This window comes from Mustela erminea, chromosome 7 (genome assembly GCF_009829155.1).
Source record: "Mustela erminea isolate mMusErm1 chromosome 7, mMusErm1.Pri, whole genome shotgun sequence".
NCBI lineage: Eukaryota > Metazoa > Chordata > Mammalia > Carnivora > Mustelidae > Mustela > Mustela erminea.
The window spans coordinates 3,738,848-3,762,143 of NC_045620.1; the positions used below are offsets into that span (position 1 = coordinate 3,738,848).

At 46.8% G+C, this 23,296-nt stretch overlaps 1 protein-coding gene across 10 annotated transcripts in view; it reads right to left on the reverse strand.

Moving 5' to 3' along the window:
- The window catches only part of ZNF831 (zinc finger protein 831), a 93,510-nt gene extending 71,773 nt beyond the window's left edge, over positions 1–21,737 (reverse strand). For 8 of the 10 annotated variants that reach the window (XR_004287385.1, XR_004287384.1, XR_004287383.1 and 5 more), the window contains exons 1-3: positions 21,329–21,737; positions 4,387–4,589; positions 2,090–2,222 (exon numbers count right to left, since the gene is read on the reverse strand). The gene's annotated coding sequence lies outside the window, so the exon portion shown is untranslated. The remainder of the gene's footprint in view (positions 1–2,089; positions 2,223–4,386; positions 4,590–21,328) is intronic. The other 2 variants (XM_032350187.1, XM_032350188.1) reach the window with 2 other exon arrangements.
- Positions 21,738–23,296: the final 1,559 nt, after the last annotated feature.

A 23,296-nucleotide genomic window follows, 5' to 3' on the forward strand; every position in this document is an offset into this window, starting at 1 on the left:
GTACTGGCACAACACGAATGTACCTGAATGCTGCCAAGATGTCCCCTTTAAAAGAGTTAAAATGTTGAGTTTGATGCTATGTGAATTTTACCTCAATAACAAAGGTTCTAAATACTCAGAGCTCATCACTTGCTAATTATTCTATTTCATCTTCCCATTACCGGTGCTCTGGGGGCCCTTGATGCTGACTGTGTCGGCATGACGGAAATGCCATGTGATGGTGCGGCACTCCGCATCCCAGTATCGTCCTGACTTCGGGTTCAGTGATGGCACACTCATAGCCTGGGACTGGCCACAGTGAGGGGTATCACACCACAGAAATCAGCAAATGCCACAAGCCAGTCCTTTTTTAATCCTGAAACCAGCTCTCCCAGTCTCTGTCCCTCACAGATCTAACCAACGTTATGAATCTCATGCCGCCATGCCACCTGCCTCAAAACATTGGACGGGTTATAATTTTTTAAGGGAAGATTTAAAGACAAAAATATTTAGAGATCAGAAGAGAGTACTGGAATTCCTCAGAGCTGACTGACATCAAGGAAAGACAACAACTTATCCCAAGGCACTGTGTCCTTTCTACTAGCTAAAGAATTTCGAGATGCTTCCCAGAGGAGCCATCGGACTGAGTTCCTGTCCCTGCTCACTGCTGGTGGAAATCCCTCAGATCCAGATCCCTCCTCTCTGAGAGCAGGTCACTTGGGCAGAGCTACAGGGAGCCCTCCTGACACAGTCTGTGGGAACACTGAGCATGGCAGCAGACATGGAGCAAGCGCTCCACTTATTTGGGTTTCCAAAGTACACCATGATATTTTGAACTACTCACTAGTGAATTCTCCCCAGCCCTCTCTTCTCTCCTACCCTGCTGCTTCCCCCATCAGTCTGCAGACCCCAGTTATTGTTTCTGGGAAGAGATGCTGTCTCATGCTGGGCTCCCCCAAAAATGATGTCATCACAAGGATTCTATTTGGAAGGTGATCCCAGAAAACACTCATAAGGGGGAGAGAGAGATGAGAGGAGGGAAGCTACAAAGTGTGTGTCGTGGGGCAGGTAGAAATTGATCCCGAGGGGGAATGATGAGAGACCACACAGAACACGCATCTCACTGACCCCACCCAGGAAAGGAGCTGTCATACGCCAAGAGCCCTCCTGAGAGCAGTGCGATGTTGGAGGTGCAGCTGGCCACGGGCACACAGCAGGCAGCTCTGGGGATCCCATCAGGCCCGAAGTGTTGCCCGAAGCTGGCTCCTACAAGTGCAGGGAGAGATGGGTAGGCCTCCCACTGGAGTTGCTATGGCAGAAACAGAGTAAAGTTTCCGGATTCCAGAGCCTAAACCCCAAGGAGGAAAGCCATTTCCCAGTCCTCAGTTATGATGGTCCCTGAGCTGGGAGACGGCAGAAAGAGGAGAAGTGGCAGGCGAAGGAGGAGACCTGTCAGTTGGCTTCAGGGGGAGTTGGGTGGAGGGGTGACCTGGACCCCACTCGCTGGGGGAATCAGGTGAGGGGCCAGGACAGAGCAAAAACAGCCCACTGTGCACATCCAGGCAAGCAGGACTGAGGAAGCCTACAGGGCTCCCACACCCCCAAGTGAATACCAGAGTCCCAGAGAAACTCCAGTTGGTCCTGGCGGTCCTGCTTGGGGAGCTAAGGACTGAGCACATGCCCCCTGAAATCAGCCCACCCTTGCGGGAAGGAGAAAAGCAGCCCAGAGTGCCTCAGGGAAGCAAGGGGCTTCAAAGCAGAAATTCCAGAAAGAGTGCTACATTTCTGACACACCTGCCATGATGATTATTTTGCTCTCCCTGAAGCCTGTTCTGTGATCACCGCAAAACCGACGCCTTTTAGGAGCAGCTGATCCCTGCCGGCAAGATAATGAGCCAACTAACACCTTCCTCCAGGGAGATGGTACTTTTCTCAGGGAAGAATCAAAGGGCCGCCACTAATTTTTCTCACTCTGAATCGAGGCAGTAGCAGGTCCTATTATCCCCACTGGCCTAATAGGGAAACTGAAGCACAAGGTGGAGAAGGCAGGCATGTCAGGCAAGGCTCGGGGAAGACCACGTGGTTGGCAAGACTCACTCGAGGCACTCACCTTCTTGCCATCCTGAGGGTCCACGTGCGGAGAGCGTGAAGCACCCCTCGCCTCCTCCATTCTGCCACATGTGCAGACCCGCACCTCCTCTGAGCTCCCCAAGCTCATAATACTCGTTGGGATGAGTGTGCAGCTTTACAGGCAGGTAAATGGAGAGGCATCAGAAAGTTATAGGAAAGTGACTATTTCCAAAGCTCCCTTTTTTTTTTTCTTTTTTTTTTTTCTTTTTTTTTTTCAAAAACAACCCATAAAGGGGCCTAGGGAAAGAAAGAGCATGGAAATGCCACAAACAGGTTCTAAAAATGCATGTCTGCGGCCATGAAAGAGAAGGCTTTGGAGAAACGTACCCAAGGTGTTAAACACATTGAACTTTTCAGGAAGAATCTGGCGCTGAGTGCACTGTTTTAGCTACAAGTTTCCCAAGCCACCGTCTGTCACCTGCTGTGCCGTGTGGGGACCTCTCACACCCTTACTTCCTCCCCATCCTTGGGTAACTGGGCTTTGCTGGAATACTTACTTTTTTCTTTTTTTAAGTTTTTCTCTCTCGCTCCTTTTTTTTTTTTTTTTTTAAAGTTTGTTTATTTATTTGAGTGATCTTTACACCCAATGTGGGGCTTGAACTCATGACCCTGAGATCAAGAGCTGCATGCTCTTCCAACTGAGCCAGCCAGGTGCCCCTGGAATATGGTCACTTTAAAAGGGAGCTGTGTGCACGAGAGTGTGAATGGGCTCGGTGCAACTAAACTGCACACTTAAAAACTGTTGCAATGATAAACTATATGTTGTGTGTATCTTACAACTTTCAAAACGTAGGAAAAAAAAAAAGGTATGGGATGGATGGGTTGCTGTATCATTACCCAATAAGCCAAAACCTTACACTCACACAAAAACCTGCCCAGGGACGTTTGTAGCAGCTTTCATCAGTAATTGCTAAAACTTGGGAGCAACCAAAATGGTGGATGGAGAAGCTGTGGTCCGTCCAGACAGCTCAGTATCACCCAGCACTAGAACCAAATGAGCCATGAAGCTGTGAGAAGGTCTGGACGAACCTTCAGTGCGTACGACTAAGTGGAAGAAGCAAGGCTGAAAAGACTACATCCTGTATGATTCCAGCTACATGACTTTCTGGAAAAGGCAAAACTAGGAGGTAATTCCAAGATGAGTGGCTGCAGGGTTTGATGGAAGGGAAGAAGGGATGAGCAGGTGGGACGCAGAGGATGCTCAGGGCAGTGAGTGATTCTGTCTAAGACTGTAATGGCAGACACGCGCCATTATACACTTGTCCAAACCCACACAATGCAGAACACCAAGAGGAATCCTAATGTCAACTCTGAACTTCAGTTAATAATTACGTATTAAGGGGCACCTGGGTGGCTCAGTCATTTGGCTCAGGTCATGATCTGAGGGTCCAGGGATCGAGCCCTGCACTGGGCTCTCGGCTCAGTGGGGAGCCTGCTTCCCCTTCTCCCTCTGCCTGCCTCTCTGCCTACTTGCGGTCTCTCTCTCTCTGTCAAATAAATAAATAAAAGCTTTAAAAAAATAAAAATAATGACGTATTAATACTGGCTCATCAACTGTAACAACATCCCCCACTAATGCAAGGTGTTAAACACAGGCCAAAGCAGACGGAGGCTCGGGTGAGTGCTACCTGGGGGCTCTCCGTACCCTCCCTTCATTTCTCCATACACCTAAAACCGTCCTTAAAAAACAAAGTCTATTAATTTTTAAAATTAAAAAAAATCAGAACAATGTTTTAAAAGACACATGAAAAGACGCTTATCCTTAAAGCCAAGAACCGCAAGGTGTATATATATGATGCCCTGTTTTACCTATCAGAGTAAATTAAATGAATATATTCTTGTAATAATTGGAGGAAAAAAGAGATTATTTTTCCTTAGAACTATTATTAAAATATGCAACCGTCTTTTTAAACGTGTATCTGTGGGGACCTCAGATGATCTAGCACAACCGAGTGGTATGGTCCCATGCTGTGGGGAATCATCTCCAATTTAAGATCTTGACCTGGGCCACCTTCAGCTAGACCCTCCAGATCAATCAGAGGCTCTTCCCTGTGCCTTCCCTCAGGGATAGCCATGGCTCCCTGGGCCTCTGGTGAAGACTGGCAGGTCAGAGCGGGAGGGCGGAGAGCCGGGACGGGGCTGGTTCCGAGGGAGCGCCTTCCCTCTGCTGAAAGCCCAACGTTCGTCAGGCAGCATCTCTGGTCAGCTATCCTTGGGGCCCACGGGCCCTGGTTGAAGACCCATCTCCCAGACTCAAATTCCAGTTCCGACACTTACCCCGCTGTGTGGCTGCAGCAAGTTCCTTTCTCTTTAGGCTTCTCATTCGTAAAACGGGGATAAACAAGGAGGGTAAGAGAGAGACTCCCCACAGGCTCGTAAGACAGCGTAAGCACCAAAGGGGAACAACCTGCTGACAGTTACTGACATTTCTTTTTTCCTTTTCCAAGTTAATCAGTTTCACTTTGGTCAGCCCGAGGCATCTAGCAGCCGAAAGAGAGGATTTCTACAGGCTGGCAGCAGGCATAGCTGGGCCTTACCCAGTGCCTGCCACGTGTCGGTCAGCAGCCCCAGTGCCTTCCAGGGGCGAGCCGCCCCGTACACACCAGGCTCCCGCTTCGGAAGGCACCGCTGGGCTTCCAGGGGAGCGGGAGGCTGCGGGAAGGAGAGACTTGCCCAAGGGCAAGCTGCTGGGGAGCGTGCTCCCTCATGAAGAAGGGAGACGGACAGAGAAACCTGTAAGTAAGCTTCAGCTTCCCACTTGCACAATAGATTTCTGGTCAGACGTTAATCTTGAGAGCAGATACTATTGTTAAGGGCGAAAGGTTTTTCCCAATTACTTTCTCTCTTCATTTGACGTTTTGAGTTCCAAGACAAGAGGACCTGCACCTGGAAGGAAGTGGTCCCTGTGTCTGTGTAAGGCAGAGGAGGACACAGAGGCATACACAGACAGGCAACGTGAAGACCATGCAACCAGACAGAGACAGAGGGGTGCGGCCGCAAGCCAAGGGGCCCCTGGAGCCACCAGAAGAGGCAAGAGATGGGAAGGAGCCTCCCAAAAGCCTACAGAGCAAGCCCCGCCCTGCCCACACCTGGATTTCAGACTTCCAACCTCCAGACCGTGGGAGACCACACCGCCATTGTTTCAAACCTCCCAGTGTTGCAGGGGGACTTGGTTATAGCAGCCCCAGGACACTCATGTGGGAAACAGAAGAAAATGCTCCAATTGCTGGCTCTGGAAGATGATGAAGGGGTCCCAGGCCCAGAAGAGGAAGGCAAGCAGGACAGGAGAAGGTGTAAGGCTGGGCAATCCCGGGCTATCCCCCACTCTGTTGAAGCCCTCTGTAAGGAGATGGCCAGAGCCAGGCAAGGCTGGGCAGAGGGAGACCCCTGGGGCTAAGCCATCCGGAGCTGCCACAGGTCCTCCTGGAGGCTGAACAGGGTCTGGCTTGAGGCTTCCTACGTGATAGGAAGAAGAGCTCTGTTAACAAAACCCCAGAACAGGCCGAGTAGACCACCAGATGCCATCTTGGAGATGCTGTGGGTGAAGGAGCAGGACATTTCTTCTAATTCACTCTGCAGAGAAGTTAGAGAGAGGGGCTTGGGAGGCAGGCTGCAAACCTCACCCCGCACTTATTCGGATGATCTGCACAACCTCCCTGTGACTCAGTTTCCTCACTGTAAAATGGGGAAACAGTAATACTGTTATACAGTGATACCACCCCACAGGGTGGTGAGAGTTATGTGGCTTGGAAGTGTGCCTGGCCTAAAGTGCCAGCTCAAGAAAGTCGGTAAACACGTACTAACTTTCCTCTTGCCTCCTGCTAGCCAGGAACAGGGCCTTAGAGAAGAGCCACTTAGCCGCAGGCAAAGGACAGGAGCGCTCTGCTCTATGTGTGTCCGAGCCGCAGAGTGAGTGCTCTTTCTCCGTGCCATGCAGTTCTCAGAATCATTACACTTAATGGCTGTATATTATTAAGCACTGGTCTGGATGGGCCAGCACATAGTAGGTATTCAGTAAATAAACTGTTGAATGAGGGCAGCGTTAGAGAAGAGGATAAAGAAATGGCTTAGCTTGGATGGGGAGCTGTGGCAGATTCAGTGCCCCATCCAGTGACTGCCCACCCTCTCCCCTTAAGAAAGAAGTCAACCATAATCAGGGCCGAATGAAAGCAGAGGACACTCCCAGGTCCCGCGTCCCCACAGAGTCAGGAGTGAGGGGGAGGTGAGGCTCGTGCCCAGACACTCCAGTGTAACGAGAGTCCTCACCTGACACGAGCCAAGCCATGCTGCCCCCGTCTCTCCCCTCTCAGAACAAAGGTTCCTACAGCGGGGAGGTTGAGCAACAGTGAAACGAATCATTTCAATCTCTTGGCAGCGCCCGTCGCCGACTGCACCAGCAGAGAGCAGGGTAAAAGGAGCGGACCGGAAGCCCGCCTGGTTCTCACTCCATGAGCACCACCGCTGAGCGCGACCGCGGCGCCGGCGGTATGTCTAACGCCCCATGCCCTGGACAGACAAGTCCCCGGCCACACGGGGTGCTCAAACAAGGAAACAAGATAAGCTTGAACACCAAAGGAAAAACTGACCGAGTCTGAGGTACTGAGAAATACTGTTGGCAGGTTGCAAAAACCGGCTCAATCCCTCACTCCTCACTGTTTCCACAGCCTTTGCAAGGGGTCTTTGCTGCTCTTCCCATTAAGATCCGGAGACGACTTCTCGACCCCTCGACTCCGGGTAACAGAGCGGCATTTGCGATCATGAGCTGGTTCCAAGCCTGGCACTCAAAACCCTCCATCTGCCTCCGCTCTGCTTCAGCCGTGAGAACAAGCCCCAGCGAGCCGCCTGGGGGACAAGAGCCCGCGTGGAGCCAAGACAAGCCTTCCGAGGGAGGCCGCCTCAGTCCAGCCAGGCCCCAACAGAGCTAGTTGCTGCCCACAGACGCCTGAGTGATCCCAGCCAGGATAAGACCCACTCAAATGAGCCCGGCCTCAGATTCTGACCCACAGCATCATAAGCTCAGCAAACGGTTGTCTTTTTAAGCCACTATGTTTGGGGATGTTTGTCAGGTAGCAAGAGCTAACTGAATAGTATGATAGCAACATGGTGCCCACCTGAGGAATTCTGAGGGTAATATTGACCAGCGGTGATTTTTGCCTTACCACATCCCTCACAGGCTGTGACTCCACAATAAGCCACTTTCCCTGGGATTCGCTGCTGGGACAGACAACTGCATCAGCGGTGAAAGGGGTCAGAACTAATTAGTTCCTCTGGCAGTGGCACAGTACTTTGTCTTCAAATATCGAAAGGTCTTGACATAGAGTTTCTTCAGTTTCCCTTTTCCCACCATTGGTCACCCTCCCAGGCCAACTGAGGTTTGATGATGGCCTCCGTGTCTGATCTTTGCTCTCTGTTTTCTCCCCCACTTCTCTGAAGGGCCCCCACAGCTCATAAATTAGCATTTTAACCTACAGCAAGATTATCTTCCACTGGTTAAGGCAAGTACTCGCATGCTTTTCGACATCCATTTGAGATCAACACTGGTTGTTGGAATGCAAAAGCAACAGCTAGGAGAGAGGCCACAGGACACAAAGGAGAGTTCTCCCTGGCTGAGAGAGCTGACGGCAGGGATATCCCACTCTCTTCGGCTTAGAAAATACTATATATTCTGCCCCACTTGGTCTCATCAGCTGGACATTGTGCCAAAATGATGGGGGTGTTCTCATTCACAAACTCGGTTTATTTAGTAAAATATTTCAAACAAAAAGCAATAGACTCTATTAGCACTGCTCAGGATGACATCAAATAGAGGAGTCCAGCTTAGTTTTCATGTATTAAAAATTCATTTTTTGATCCATTCAAGTGTTTATGGAGCATTTACTCTGGGTCAGGTGCTATTTCATGTGTTGGCTTCCCTTATGATACAGCAGTACACAGAGAGCTGAGAGAATTTTTTAAAATAAATTATATAATGCATCAGAAAATAAGTGTTACAGAAAAAGGTAGAGCATGGTAGGGAAAGGTAGGAGTGAGGCGGGGGAAGAGGCAGGCAAGGAGGAAGGGCTACCATTTGAAATGGGATGGGTCAGCTAAGCCTCACCTAGAAGGTGATGTCTAAACAAACATAGGAAGCTACTGATGGAGTGAGCCACAGGGGTATCTGGGGGAAGAGGGTTTCAGACAGCAGGAATAGCAGTACCAAGGCACTGAGGTGGGAATGTGTTTGGCATGCTTGAGACACGATACCCTAAACGAAAAGGAAAATTCATTCACAGATACCAACCTGCCCAACTTTATTTTGTGATTTTCTCAGGGACAGTCCATTACCCTGGATCTTTGTTTCCTCAGCTGCCAAGCGGGAAGAAAAAAGTCTAGGTACAAAGTGACCTACAACTGTAGGTATAGAGGGACCCTTCTCAGTTAAATGACAAGAGGCTTGTCCCTATCACCCCTGTCACTATTACTTTCCTCTAAGGCAGATGGAGAAAGCACAGCTTAGAGCTGTCTCATTGGCCAAGAGATGGGGAGAACTGTCCTCCAGGGGCACTTCCCTTTATCCACAGAACACGAGTTCAAAGGTCACCTTTGCTAGATGTCGTGCATCCCAACACCAGTTCTCTGTATCACGGGCCTGATCACACTGGAGGCTTATCATGACCCCCTGCAGCTCAGAACCCATAAAATAAATGGTACATTAACACAATTTATGATCACCTGGCAGGCTATAAATAGATTTGTGTGTTTACGGTATGAAACATAATTCAGAATACGGTATTGGAGATAGTTACTGTTTTCTATAATTATATTAATTAGGCAGGAAAACTGCGAACAGATGTAGTGCTGAATTCAAAGCAGAATAGGAAAGAGGGTTCCAAATGTTGATCAGATTCAGAAGATTACAAGAGTTAACCCCTACCTATTCAACTGGCCACTTTGGGAATGTCCCATACAGGCAGGCATTCTCTGTACATACACACCTTGTGTGCACTGCGTGCAATGCACAACTACATGCAATGCACAGATCCACCTTACAGGGGGCTGGGGGCTCTACTCATTAAAGGCACAAAGATGATCTCTGGCTGACAGGCGATGGTATTCCTCAAACTTCTCCATCTTTTGGCAATTCCAGCCTGCACCAAACTTTTTCAATTAAGCTACAATTTACATACGGTACTATCTACCTTTTTAGTATACGGCTTTATGAATTGTGATAAGTAGATACAGCTGTGTAGCCACCAACAGAACGGAGATACAGAAGAATACATCCTCCTCCTCCCAATTACCCCACATCTCTTCTGATCAGACCCTTCCCTTCCCCTAGCCTGGCAACCACAGATCTATTTCTGGCCCTTTTGGTTTACCTTTTCCAGATGGGATAAAAATGGAATTTATATTTTTCTAGTAACTTTTCTAGTTGGACTTCTTTCACTCACCATAATGCCTCTGAGATGCACCCAAGTGGTTGCATGTTTCATTAGTTCATCCTGGTTATTGCCGGGTAGTATTCCAATATGTGGGTGCGCCACAGTTTGTTTATTTACTTTCCCCACCTGTTGGGTGGGGTCTGAGGAAACCCAAGGTTGCGGGGTCAGGACATTCACCACTGTCTAACAGCAAGGAGACCATCCCTGCCCATGGTGGCAGTGGAAGCCATATGGGGAGCACTAACAAGGCATCGTATGTTTTCCAGGCACGGCTATCTCCCAGGGAGATATCAGTGATGGCCCAGTGGGGAGCGAAACCACCCCCTCCCCAAGGACCAACGAGAAGCTCCTCCTTGGGGGATGAGACAGGGTGATCAACCTGGCCTTCTCTCCACCCGCTTCTCCTGCTGAGCAGTATCCAAGAAAGCCAGCTAAAACTGAAGGTTGAATCAATCCAGGCTCATATAACACAGCACCAAAAAAGTCCACATTTCAACCAAAACTCATTTGTCATACCAAGAAACAGGAAGAAACTGACTGGAAAAAAAAAAAAAATCCACAGATGCTAACACCAAGATGTAAAAAATGTTGGAATTACCTGACACAGATTTTTAGATCAGCTATCATAAAAATGTTTCAATGAACACTTATGAATATGCTTGAAACAAATTAAAAAAAATAGAAAGTTTTGGGGTACCTGGGTGGCTCAGTGGGTTAAAGCCTCTGCCCTTGGCTCAGGTCATGATCCCAGGGTCCTGGGATCGAGCTCCGCATTGGGCTCTCTGCTCAGCAGGAAGCCTGCTTCCTCCTCTCTGTATCTGCCCGCCTCTCTGCCTACTTGTGATCTCTGTCAAATAAATAAAATCTTTAAAAAAAAAAAATAGAAAGTTTCAACAAAGAAGAAGAGGAGGAGGAGGAAAAGAACCAAATGGAAATCTTAAAACTGAAATGCTCTCTAACAAAAATTTTAAAAACTCAATGGATGGGCTCAAGAGCAGAATGGAAAGAACCGAAAAAAGAATCAATGTATTTGAAGATAAAGTAATAGAAATTCCTTGTCTGAACTATAGAGAGAAAACAGGCTTAAAAAATGAACAGAGGGCGCCTGGGTGGCTCAGTGGGTTAAGCCGCTGCCTTCGGCTCAGGTCATGATCTCAGGAGTCCTGGGATCGAGTCCCGCATCGGGCTCTCTGCTGAGCAGAGAGCCTGCTTCCCTCTCTCTCTCTCTCTGGCTGCCTCTCCGTCTACTTGTGATTTCTCTCTGTCAAATTAATAAATAAAATCTTTAAAAAAAAAAAATGAACAGAGCCTCAGGAACCTGTGGAACTAACAAAAAGTGTAACATTCATGTCATCAGAGTCCTGGCAGGGAAAATAAAAGGTGACTGAGCTCAAACAGTATTTAAATAATGCTGAAAACTTCAATTTCACAAAAGACCTAAAACTTACAGATTCAAGAAGATAGTGAACCCCAAACTAGATAAAACCAAAGAAATCCTCACCAACATACATCAGAGTCAAACTTCCAAACTCTATAGACAAAGAAAAAAAGTCTTGAAAACAATGAAAAAGAAATGACACCTTACCTAAAGGGGAGAAACCATTCTAATGACAGCAAATTTCTCATCAGAAACTTGGAAGGCCAGAAGGAAATGGTACATTTTGAAAGGGCTAAAATAAAGGAGCTGTCAACCCAAATTCTATATCCAGAAAAAAAAATCCTCCTTGAATAAAGGTGAAATCAAAACATTATCAAATAAAAGAGAACCAAGAGAATTTGTCACCAGCAGACCTACTCTAGAGGAAGAGCCGAAGGAAGTTCTCCAAACAGAAAGGAAATAATAAAGTAGGAAACTTGGAACATCAAGAAGGAAAAACAGTAACAGAGTAAAAATACAGGTAAATACAGGTAATATTAGTATGCCTATAAAAATACCTATATTTTTTTAAAGATTTTATTTATTTATTTGACAGAGAGAGATCACAAGTAGGCAGAGAGGCAGGCAGAGAGAGAGAGGAGGAAGCAGGCTCCCCGCCGAGCAGAGAGCCCGATGTGGGGTTCAATCCCAGGACCCTGAGATCATGACCCAAGCCGAAGGCAGAAGCTTTAACCCACTGAGCCACCCAGGCGCCCCCAAAATACCTATTTTTATACCTATAAAAATATACGAAAATTCTCAATTTCCTTTATAATTCTTTAAATGATGACTGATGGTTGAAACAGGAAGAGCAGCCTGATGCGGCTCTAAACACAAGCAGAATATTTAAGATAACCATAAATGGGGGAGGGTAAATGGAGAAAAAGTTGTTACACTTCATTCCCAATGGTAAAATAATGACATGAGGGGACTCTGATGAACTACATGTCTACGATGTCATACAGAGAGCAACCTCATACTCAATATGGGGATATCCGATGGAGTCAGGCCACAGGCCACAGGCCACAAACATGATCTCTCTGAAACTGTACAGCCTAAGACCAGAGATGATGTGTCTGTAGCCTTCTTGACAGAGAAACTAGGGCCCCAGGAGTCAGAGCACCACCCATCTGTGGCTGGGGGTCTACACAAGGGGCTGCTCCCTCAGCAAGACCTACTTCCCACCACACAGCCCATGAGCTCTGAAGAGCTCTGTCCCTACTGGTGTCCAAACTCCCAGTATACAAACACATCTCCTGCTTCCTGCCTGCCCTCCAGGGTATTTACCTACTGTTTACCCAGCAACACCAGACAAGCTCTAATCTGGTTAACCTGGTTAACTCCTCTGCTGTTCAATGGCAAAACCACAGCTTCCCCATTGAGGTCCAAATCACTTCCAAGTATGCCCTTTCTTGGATAATCTCTCTACCCTACGGTACCACAGAGAGTTTCTTATATCTTAGAGTTGGTCTTTTATTACAGTTCATTGTTCTTATGTTAAACTTCTGGAGTGTCAACTACTGTGGTTTCTGTCTCCTGATTAGACATAGATTACTACAGAATTCCAGGAGTGGTCCCAGGACGCAGACCCCTAAAGATGGGATCTTGGGACTGATCTGGTCATGCACCTGGACTTGAGTGTGATGGTAAGTTCCTTGCCAATAAGAAATGTGCTGCTGGTAACCCCTGACATGCAGTGGCGTCACAATTAATCAAGCTATCATCTGTGGTTGACTGTGATTAAGTGCCAACTGGAGCAAGTTCCTCGGGAGCTCGAGTGCCTTCTGCTCTTGCCACGTGGTGGTAATGATGACTACAAAGGCTGTGGTGTGGGATGAATGTTTCTAAGTGCCCCTGAGTGCTTATGGAGAGAAAACGACAAGCTCAGGTCTGGTAACTCCTACCTCAAGTCATGGTCTGAAAAGCAGACAGCCTCCATGACAGCCCTAAAAAAATCCCTTCTTTCTCATAGCCACAGGGCTGGCATTGCTGAAAATCAAACACAAAACATAATGGTGTAAGTTGCTGAATTAAAATGGCAGCTGAATTCACAGTCTTGCCAAGTTTCTCATATGAAAATTAGGCCATTAATGGGGGGGAGAAGATTCTTGAAACGTGGAATAAGGACATCTTACTGGACCTCAAGAAATTGACAATGTTGACATCTGGGTCATCCTGAGTCCCTCTTAGCAGCAGCAACAGATTTCCCTCCAATGTCCAAGACCTGTCTCCATCAGTTTAAAAAGCCTTGTGATACCCTCACTTGGGGCAGACACCTTGAAAAGGGATGCCCCTTCTTCTCTGAACCCAGCCTATCACCCCCTGTTGCCAGAAGACCCCTAACAAGAATCATGTCTCAGCATGACTGGGTGGACAGGTATACACTGTGACCCTGGAGGAAACAGCTTATCTACCAAAAGAGCTGGAGGCCTTTGCCAATACAAAGTCACAGAAACATGGGGAATATATATGTGGGAATGGATTCTCAGGACATTGAGAAATACATTAGTGAGGGGCCACTTGGGTCTCTGAAAACCTTTGTGGTTGCTATTTTTACAAGCCAAGCATGATTGTAGGGGATGCCACCCTTGGGATAGGCTCCTTGATTTCAATGTGATGTCTGAATCCCAGTATAGCAAAGGCCAAGTGGCAGAACTTAATTGTCAAAGGCAAAGTAGGCATGTCAACCACACAGCAGGGGGACATGTCAGTAGTCAGAATTCTTTGGGCCTCAGAGATCTTTAGAAGTGGTTGCCTGATCCTTGTGTCCCTAAGAGCGAAAAAGGTGGAGGTGCCTGGGTGGCTCAGTCAGTTAAGCACCTGCCTTCGGCTCAGGTCATGATCCCAGAGTCCTGGGATCAAGCCCTGTATTGGGCTCCCTGCTCAGCAGAGAGCCAGCTTCTCCCTCTTCCTCTGCCTGCCACTCTACCTGCTTGTGCTCCCTTGCTATCTCTCTGTCAGATAAATAAATAAAATCTTTAAAAAAAAAAAAAGTGAAAAAGACAGTCAGCCTGCTAGGACATTGCTTGGTCTACATGGCAAGAAACACTCTGTGGTAGTAAACAATCTGACTCAAGTCACCAAATGGACAATCATGACCTTGTATCCAGTTTTCAGATCTAAGTCAGTTCATAGGTCAGAGGTCCCTGAAGGACAGGGGTGCCAGGTCCCTGAAAGAGGAGCCCCTGCTTTCGCCACAAAGACACACTCGATCTTCCTTCTAGTCTTCCCCAGAGGGACCTTTAGCCACATACTAGAGTGACAGTAACTAGAGGAAAAACTAAATACTCAAACTTTTTAGGGAATACTACCTAATCCAAGGGTAAAGAACACATAGCAGCTGAGGTCCTGCCCTGAGGGCAAGAAAACTCTGGAACGGACCACAGCCTCATGGCCACCTGCAGAAAGGACAACAAGAAGAGCTTTGTGTGGGGTCTCTGTGCGCGCTGTACCGAAGGGTCTGTCTACATAGAGTGATCATCCTCTACTTCTTTCTTCTCCTTCATACTTTTAGATTTTATGCATGAGTTATTATTGGAGATTAACTTTACAACTTGGTCTTTAGGGAAGAGAACATTCAGGAAGCCCTTGACTTACTCCGGGTAGTAATTAATATATCCTGTGATGGATATAATGACTGTTTACTCTTATTTTGAAAGAGTTAAAACTTCTTCAATTGCAGGAAGGAAAGATGTATCTCGTTAGGCAGAAATACAGAGTTGTTTCATTGTGTTAAGGAAGTCCCAATATGTACATGGAAGCTGAGTGGCCCCAGGGGTAGGCCATGTCAGTTATGAATTTATTGCCTGTCAGTACCAAATGTACCCTTCGACATATGCTATACGATAAACAGTGCAATTCCTTTAAGATTTTAAAGAGGGCACAATGTTAAGGGACATTCCAGGAAGAAGAGGCTTCCTACAATTTTTAGCAGGGGCCAAGGAGAGGGTCAGCGGTGTGGGTGCAAGGACATCTGCCAGAGCCCGCCCTGCCGGTCCCCACACACACGCCCCTGCGATCCTGCAGCCTCAGCCTGACACTGAGCTGTCCGCACCCCCACGCGCAGAAATCAAAGCCTGCCTATGGCTGGAGAGTCACACGGTTGTGCAGCTCCTTCTGTATCCTGTGCGCAGCCCTCCAGTGGCTGCGGTGTCCACAGACAACCACTCCACCTCCCACCCATGCAGCCCATTAGCTCCAAAGTCCTCTGTCCCCACTGGTGTCCAGATGCCCAATGTACACCCATGTCTCCTATTGTCCGTCACCTGCTGATGGCCTACGATCCGGAATGTGGCCTATTGTTCACCCAGCAACTCCAGGCAAGCTCCAGTCTGGCTATAACAGCCAGCTTCTCTGCTGTTCGAGATCCAAGCCATAGCCTCTCCGATAAGGTAGGAACCTCTTCCAAGTTTGTCCTTCCTCTCAATCCTAAAGTACCCTACAAAATTTCCTTACATATTATAGTCACTCTCAACAAAGGATATTACTTCTTGTTTTAACTTTATCTTGTATAACCTGTGTAATTTCTACTTCCTGCCAGGACCCAGATGCCATACCTGGAAAGACCATCTCCCAGACTGTAACACAAACCTTAGTAAGAACTGAAATCATACAGTGTTTTCTGCCCAGAATAAAATCAAACTGGACGTCAATAACAGAAAGGTAACGGGAAAATCTCCCAACACTTGGAAAGAATCAGCATACCACTAAGCAACCCAGGTGTTTAAAGACGAAGCATCAAGGGTAGCAACAATAACACCACCACCGAATGAGTGGTGCCTCTCAGAATTTGTGGGGAGCAGCTAGCACAGTGCTCAGAGGGAAATGGAGAGCACTAAAGGCTTGCATTAAGAGAACCACAAAGCAAAAATCTAAGCTCCTACTTCAAGTACCTAGTGAAAGAAAAGCATCGTAAGCCCACAGCAAGCAGAAAGAAAGACATAATAACAAAAAAGGAAAGCAATCAATAAAGTTGGAAGAGAAAAATAATAAAGTCAATGAAAGAAAAAGCTTGTTCTTTCAGAAGATCAATAAAATTGATCTTCAAAATCTCTGTGAATACTGAGAAAGGAAAAACGAGGGAAGACATCCATTAGTAGTATCAGGAAAGAAGCAGGGATATCACTACAGACCCTGTGGATACCAAATGGATAAAAAGGGAATTCTGTGAATAAACATGATACTCAGATAAATCTGATAACCTAGATAAAATGGAAAAATTCCTCAAAAAAGCACAAACTACCACAAGTTGCCAAATACGAAAGAGATCATTTGTATACCACTCTATTAAATAGACAGAATTTGTAATTTTAAAGCTCCCAAAAAAGAAATCTCCAGACGCTGATGGTTTCACTGAAGAATTCTACATAATGTTTAAAAAAGAATCAACACATTGGGGTGCCTGGGTGGCTCAGTTGGTTAAGCGTCTGCCTTTGGCTCAGGTCATGATCCCAGGGTCCTGGATCAAGTCCCGTATCCGGCTCCCTGCTCATTGGGACGCCTGCTTCTCCCTCTCCCACTTCCCCTGCTTGTGTTCCCTCTCTTGCTCTGTCTGTCCCTGTCAAATAAATAAAATCTTTATAGAAAGAAAGAAAAGAATCAACACCAACCTCTTGCAGAAAACAGAAGAGGAGGGAAGACTTCCTAACTAATTTTATGAATCTACACATTATCATGACACCAAAGCAACAGCACAAAACAGAAAACTACAGAGCAACATCCCGCATGGATACCGAGGCAGAGTCCTTCACAAAAATATTAGCAGACTCTACAGTATAATTCTTCACGGCCAAGAGTTCCAAGGATGTACTAATGGGATCCACCACATTAACACAGTAAAGGAGGAAAATCATATGATCACACCAATTGATGTAGAAAAAGCTTTCAGTGGAAGTCAAAACCTACACATGATAAAATCTCTCAGAACACAGAAAATAGAGGGAAAGTTTCTCAACGTGATGAGGAGCATCTACAAAACATCTATAGCTGAGGGGTGCCTAGGTGGCTCAGTGGGGGCCTTCAGCTCGGGTAGTGATCCCAGGGTCCTGGGATCCAGACCCGCATCGCGCTTTCTGCTCAGCAGGGAGCCTGCTTCCCTCTCTCTCTCTGCCTGCTTCTCTGCCTACTAGTGATCTCCGTCTGTCAAATAAATAAAATCTTTAAAAAAAATCTATAGCTGATACTACACTTAATGGCAAAAAGCTGAAATACTTCCTCCTTAAGATCAGGAACAAGACAAAGACGTCTCTCTTATCACTCTCATTCAACACAGTACTGGAAGTTCCAGCCAGTACGATAAAGCAAGAAAGGGAATCAAAGACCTATGGATAGGAAAGGAAGAAACAAAACTGCCCCTTTTTGCAGATGATGTGATTGTCTATGTAGAAAATTTCAAGAAATCTACAAAAAAAAATTCCTAGAACTAATAAATTCATCAAAGTCACATGATACAAGTTCAACATATAAAAGTTAATTCTACTTTCATAACTAGTAACGAACTGGAAGCCAAAGCTTAAAATACAATGCCACTTAAAATCACTCAAAAATGGAATACATCTAATGAAACCTGTGCAGGACCTATCTGCTGAAAAGTACAAGGCACTAATGGAAAAACTGAAAGAAGGTCTAAATGCAGAAGGAGACACTGTGTCCACAGAGTGGAAAACTGACCTTAGTAAAGATGTTCGTTCTCACCAGACTGACGTGCAGGCTCAAGTCCGTTCCTATCAAAATCCCAGTAAGACTTTTTATGGGCATAGACAAGACTATTCTAAAATTTATATAGAAAGGTAAAAGAACTGGAATAACTCAGTTTTGAAAATGGATAATAAAACGGAAATGATCAGATCAGTCTACATGATTTGAAAATGTATTACACATGGCACCTGCGTGGCTCCATTGGTTGAGCCTTGGGCTTAGGTTGTGATCCCAGACTTCCAGGATCAAGTCCCGCATCGGGATCCCAGCTCCTTGGGGAGTCAGCTTCTCCCTCTGACCTTCTCTCTCATGCTCCCTCTCACTCATTCTCTCTCAGATAAATGAATAAAATCTTTTTAAAAATTTTCTTAAAAAAAAAAAAAAGAAAAGAAAATGTATTACACAGCCACAGAACCAAGACTGTGCTGTATTCGCAGAGGAACAGACACGCAGATCAACAGAACAGAATTTTCTTAAAAAAACAGAATTAGACCCACGTGAACATACCCAACTGATTGTGAACAAATGTTCAAAGGCAATTCAGCGGAGGGAGTATGTAACTTTTTCAACAACGGACATGTATAGGTACAAAAAATAAACTCAGCCTCAACCTCACCCCTTTTGTAGACAAAAATTAACTCAAAATGTGAAACGGGCTTGAATATAAAATGTAAAACCAGAAAGCTCTAGGAAAAAACACTGGAGAAAATCTTCAGGCTCTAGGGCACAGGAGAGAGTTTTCAGGGGCCCCTGGGTGGCTCCGTTGGTTAAGTGTCTGCCTTCGGTTTGGGTCATGATCCCAGAGTCCTGGGATCAGACCCCACATCAGACTCCCTGCGTCTGCTTCTTCCTCTCTCTCTGTCCCTCCTCCCGTTTGTGTTCTTTCTGTCTAAAAAAAAAAAGAAAAAAAAAGTTTTCAGACCTGAGCTAAAGATGAAAAATCGCTGCTGTGTGAAAGCCCCTATTCAGAAGACAGTGAATAGAGTCCTGCAGACTCACGGGCTCCTGAGATGCTCAACACTGTCAGCCATCAGGGAAATGCCAACTAAAACCATGGTGAGGTATCACTGCACACCTATCAGAATGGCAAAAACAAAGCACAGTGACACCACAAGACACAGGGGCGGATGTGCATTCACCAGACACATTGGTGGTGTGAGTGTGGAAAAGTACAGTCATTCTGGAAAAGAACTGGGCAGTTTCAAAAAAAAAAAAAATTAAAGATACAACTACCACTCAATCCAGGGACTGCACTTCTGGGCATTCACCCCAGAGAAAGGATAGGTTCTGTCCACACAAAAGCCTGTACACAAATGTTCTTAGCAGCTTTATAAGAACCAAAACCTAGAATCAGCCCAGATGTCCTTCAACAGACCAATGTTTAAACCAACTGTGGTACATCCACATCATAGAATACTAATTGGCAATAAGAAGGGCTAAACTCAGGGGGAAAAAAAAAAAAAAGAAGGGCTAAATTACTAATACGTAGAACTGGGATGACTTTCCAGAGAATTATGCTGCGCAAGGAAAGTTAATCCTAAAGACTACACGCTGTGTGGTCCTACCCATATAACATTCCTGAAGTGACAAATTCTAGAACTGGAGGATACACTGGTGGTTACTAGGAGTTAGGAGGAGGAGGGCAGGAGAAAAGTGAGCAAGACCATGAGGGAGGGACACTTCTGATGATGGAAATGATCTGCAATTTGACCTTCCCAACGTCAATATCCTAATTGTGATCTGCAAAACGTTACCATGGGTGGGGGAGGGGGGACTGGATAAAAGCTACAAGGGATCTTTCTGAATATTTCTTACAACCACATGCAAATCTACAATTATCGCAAAACAAAAGGCTTATTTATTAAAATAATAAACAGTAAATAAATAAATAACTGAAATAGGAACCACCCTGCCAGTGTGTGAATCAATGTATTTAATGCAGCGCCCATAGTTTCCCTAAACTAAAACCATGTCCCTAGCCTGGAGTTCCACAAGGCTCCCCTTAGAGAAACGGCCTCAACGGGCATCATTTTCCTTGACATGGTCTTCTTTGTACCAACCCCTTTTCCTTATGTATTCCTATATTTGAAGCCCACAGGACATCACCACCATATATGGAAAGCTCCGCCATGGCTACGACTACCGAGTGGTCATCATGAAACCACAGCTAAAGCAATGAAGGTCTGCAAAGACCACGCTCACTTGGTTGCAAGCCAAAGCAGAAAAAAGGCTACCTCCCAATGCCCCAAACGGGCCCTGCAGAAACTCCCCCGACAGTGCGGTCATCCCAGGGCCACTCAGCCACCATCACAGCACCACACCCTGAAGGGCCGCGTGGGTGCTGGAATTCCCAGACTCCAGAGACAACCGCTGTCTTCGAGTCTGCTGCCCCTGACAAGCTCTGTGACTTTGACTAAGCCACCCAACTGCTCTGCACCGAGCACTCTGGATATGAGGAGGGGGGCTCATGTCCACTTTTTCAAAGAACTGGAAACACAGTGGATGTGATTGGTGTGTGCAGAGCAGGTGCCTCACGTGTTGGGATCTTCCCTCTTAATCAAACAGAACTCCCCCAGCTCCCTTCTGGAAGCTTGGTTCTCTGCATACATGTTCACAATTTCTACAAGGAAAGAAGTCTCTGGCCGGTACCCGTTTGCCTTTTGTGGTGGCCTCATTTCCCACAGGCCACCCCGCAGTGATCATTAGGTTCTTCTGGATGACTCGGATCACATGGCCCCCCTCCTCCGTGACCACACCCCTCCCTCAATTTCTCAGCTGAAGTGCAACTAAGGAAGCCCGTCTTCATCCTTTGTGTCCTCAGGATCTTCCCACAGTCCCCAAGATGGCTGCAGAACCTCCACGCTCCCTCGAACTGACATTAGCCTTGTGGTCCAAAATGCCTGCTCTTATCTGGGGCAGTAGAATTAGGCACATTATTTTAAACTGGCCCTGACGTTGATTCTGCTTTTCCCAGCCAGCCGACGCTATCATTTTTCTAGCTCGCATCCTGTCCCTCACTGCATTTTGGCAGATAACATCTCTGGTTTCATTCTCACAGAAAGATTTGCTACGGGAACAGAGAGGCATGTTACCTCTCAGAGCACGGTTCCATGGCTTATCTGACAGACCCTGCAGCTCTCAGCTATTTTGGACACTGGGAAGCCAAGTATGTGTGTAAATACGTGGTCCAGGGTCCATGGTCCCTTGTAAATCTCATTGAAAAATGCTACCCTTGGGTGATCAGCAGAAGCACTATAAATAGGCTCTGTATCAAATAGCTTTTTAGAATCTACTGTACATTTAGTTTTGCACACTCTCAGGCTAACATAACTAGTATTTCTAAACAATTCACACCTTCATTTTAATTAGGTCTATCACTAGAAAAAACTGCTTACAAAGCCACAGATTTCCTATAGCTTGTTTTCATGTTTAGTCAAACGTGGATCGTAGACCTGGTTTCTGACAGCCATTATGAATTGCAGTAAATATTTTGACAAAAGCAACAGTGCTGTTAAGCACACAAGAGAATTACTGAACTGGGTCAGACCCAGTTTTATGCGATATTTCTTTTCAACTGCATGCTTAAAGATAAATATATCATTAAGAACACAGGCTTAAAGAAAGCTTGTTTTTTTTTTTAAGCTGACATCTTCTACATGCTTATCTCAGGGGACATGTTACATACCTTTATGAAGCTTGATGATTTTCAGTCAATGATGCTCCAACTCAAATACAAATGACCTGGCCAGAGACTGAGAAGACAGCCATAGTTCCCGAAGAAACCTGTGGGCTGCCCTCCTCCCTCAGGACGAGGGGGCTCATGCACCCTTCTGCTCCTCTGTGTAGGGAGTCTGCGACTCTTCCCCGAGAAGGTGTCTGAGGCGTCTTCCACCATCCCAACTCCGCAGGCAGAATCTCAAAGCACAGAGAGATGTTCTCTGCATCTTAGAAAATAAAACAAAAGAGGATGGCTCCCCCATTGCTTGGCCTTTGAGTCAACTCCATGTTGAACTAGAAAAGCACCATTCTGAGCAGCATGGAGGAGACTCAACCAGAGACGAAACCCGGGCTGGCTCCGAAATAGGAAGTACCTGATTTTCTATACATTACTTAATGTCACAGTAGCAGCCCTTAGAAAACAGGAAGAGACCGACACAGATGGAGGGAAAAAAAAAACAAAGCCACAGCTCATATCTAGTAATTGTGATTATTGATCTAACGACCCATAAACAGAGGCTGCCCCCTGGAAATGAGGGTGTGTGGTCCCGTGCATCACAGGGGAGATTTTTCCGGGCAGGTTGGTAAGAAACAGAGCCAGTGTGGTCCTCCTCCTGGCTGTGGGGTTGGAAAGAGCAACTGCACAGCCTCCACATGCACACCTGGAGCTTCCCAAGGGCCCAGAATGAGCATTTCCACTGCAGGTGACGATGGCGGGAGACCTCACAAGGATCTCTGCGGTGCTGTCTCCACTTACAACTTGATATTTTGTTCAACCTGGAACTGTCCGCGTTCATTTTTACTTGTGACACAGTGCAGTGAACTATGATCCCAGTGACTGCATTTTGGGCGTCCCTTAAGCTGTGCACCCATGCTGAGTCCTCCTCTCTCCCCACAACTTTGAAAGGAGCAAACACGACAGTGAGAGAGGATGAAAAACACAGCTGTTCCAAGAGGTGGAGGCCGAGAGCAAAATGGGCACGCTGCTGGAAAGAAGTGCACTCAAGAGAGGGACCAGGCTGGCCAGATGTGCTCTGGACAGGTGCACTGGGGCATGTGCCCTCCTGTAGGCTGGCGTCCCATTGCTCTGAATGCAGCAGTTCTCACTGGGAGACCGAAGCTTCCTCGCCCCACTTTGCCATCAGTCATGCCCAGCTGGTCACATGCCCAGCTGGTCAAGTATCTAAGACTCGTGTTCAGCTAGGTTGGGGTTTGGGGGCGGATTTCATCTGGCTGAGTGATCTGGGCTTTGGAAGAACCAAATGATGCAGATCAATGTGGCTTCCACTCCCCACCCCCTGGCATTAGGAAGCAGGCACCTCACTGGCTCCAGAGGCCACAGGGAGCGCGCAGCTGAAGACAGGAAAGTGACTGATGCAGAACCAGCTCTGATTCGACCAGTCCGTGTGAGCGAGATGGAACCCAGTTGGCATGTGTGGTACAGCCACACCTCAGTGTCCCCTCCCCTCCCCCAAACCCCCAACTCGGGCCCCGATATCTCCCGAACCCAGCAGCCAGGAGTAAATACCTGCCTGGCTCTGACTAGTCTGGTCTGGTTTGTTGGGGCCTGTACCTCTTCTGTCATTAAATATTGTCAGAAACACCCTTAGCCACAACAGACGTACAAACAAAACTTTGCCAGAGCCCAGAGGAAGAAGGTTTCAGGAGCCTGGAGGCTCCTGGAGGAAATGACAGATGAGCTGGGCACTGCCACATGTGGAGGAGTTTGATGGGCAGGAGTGGCAGCAAAAGGCAAGCTGGGAAGGCCGGAAAGTTCATGAAGGCCAAAGACTTTCACATGTTCCACTGCCCCAACAGGGAGAGGGCCACAGGCAACTGGATGACAGGGGCATGGGGGATACTGGAAACACAAGCCAGCACGAGTCAACAAGACATCATGGTGAAGACATGGTGAAGACAAGGGCCTTGCCAGCCA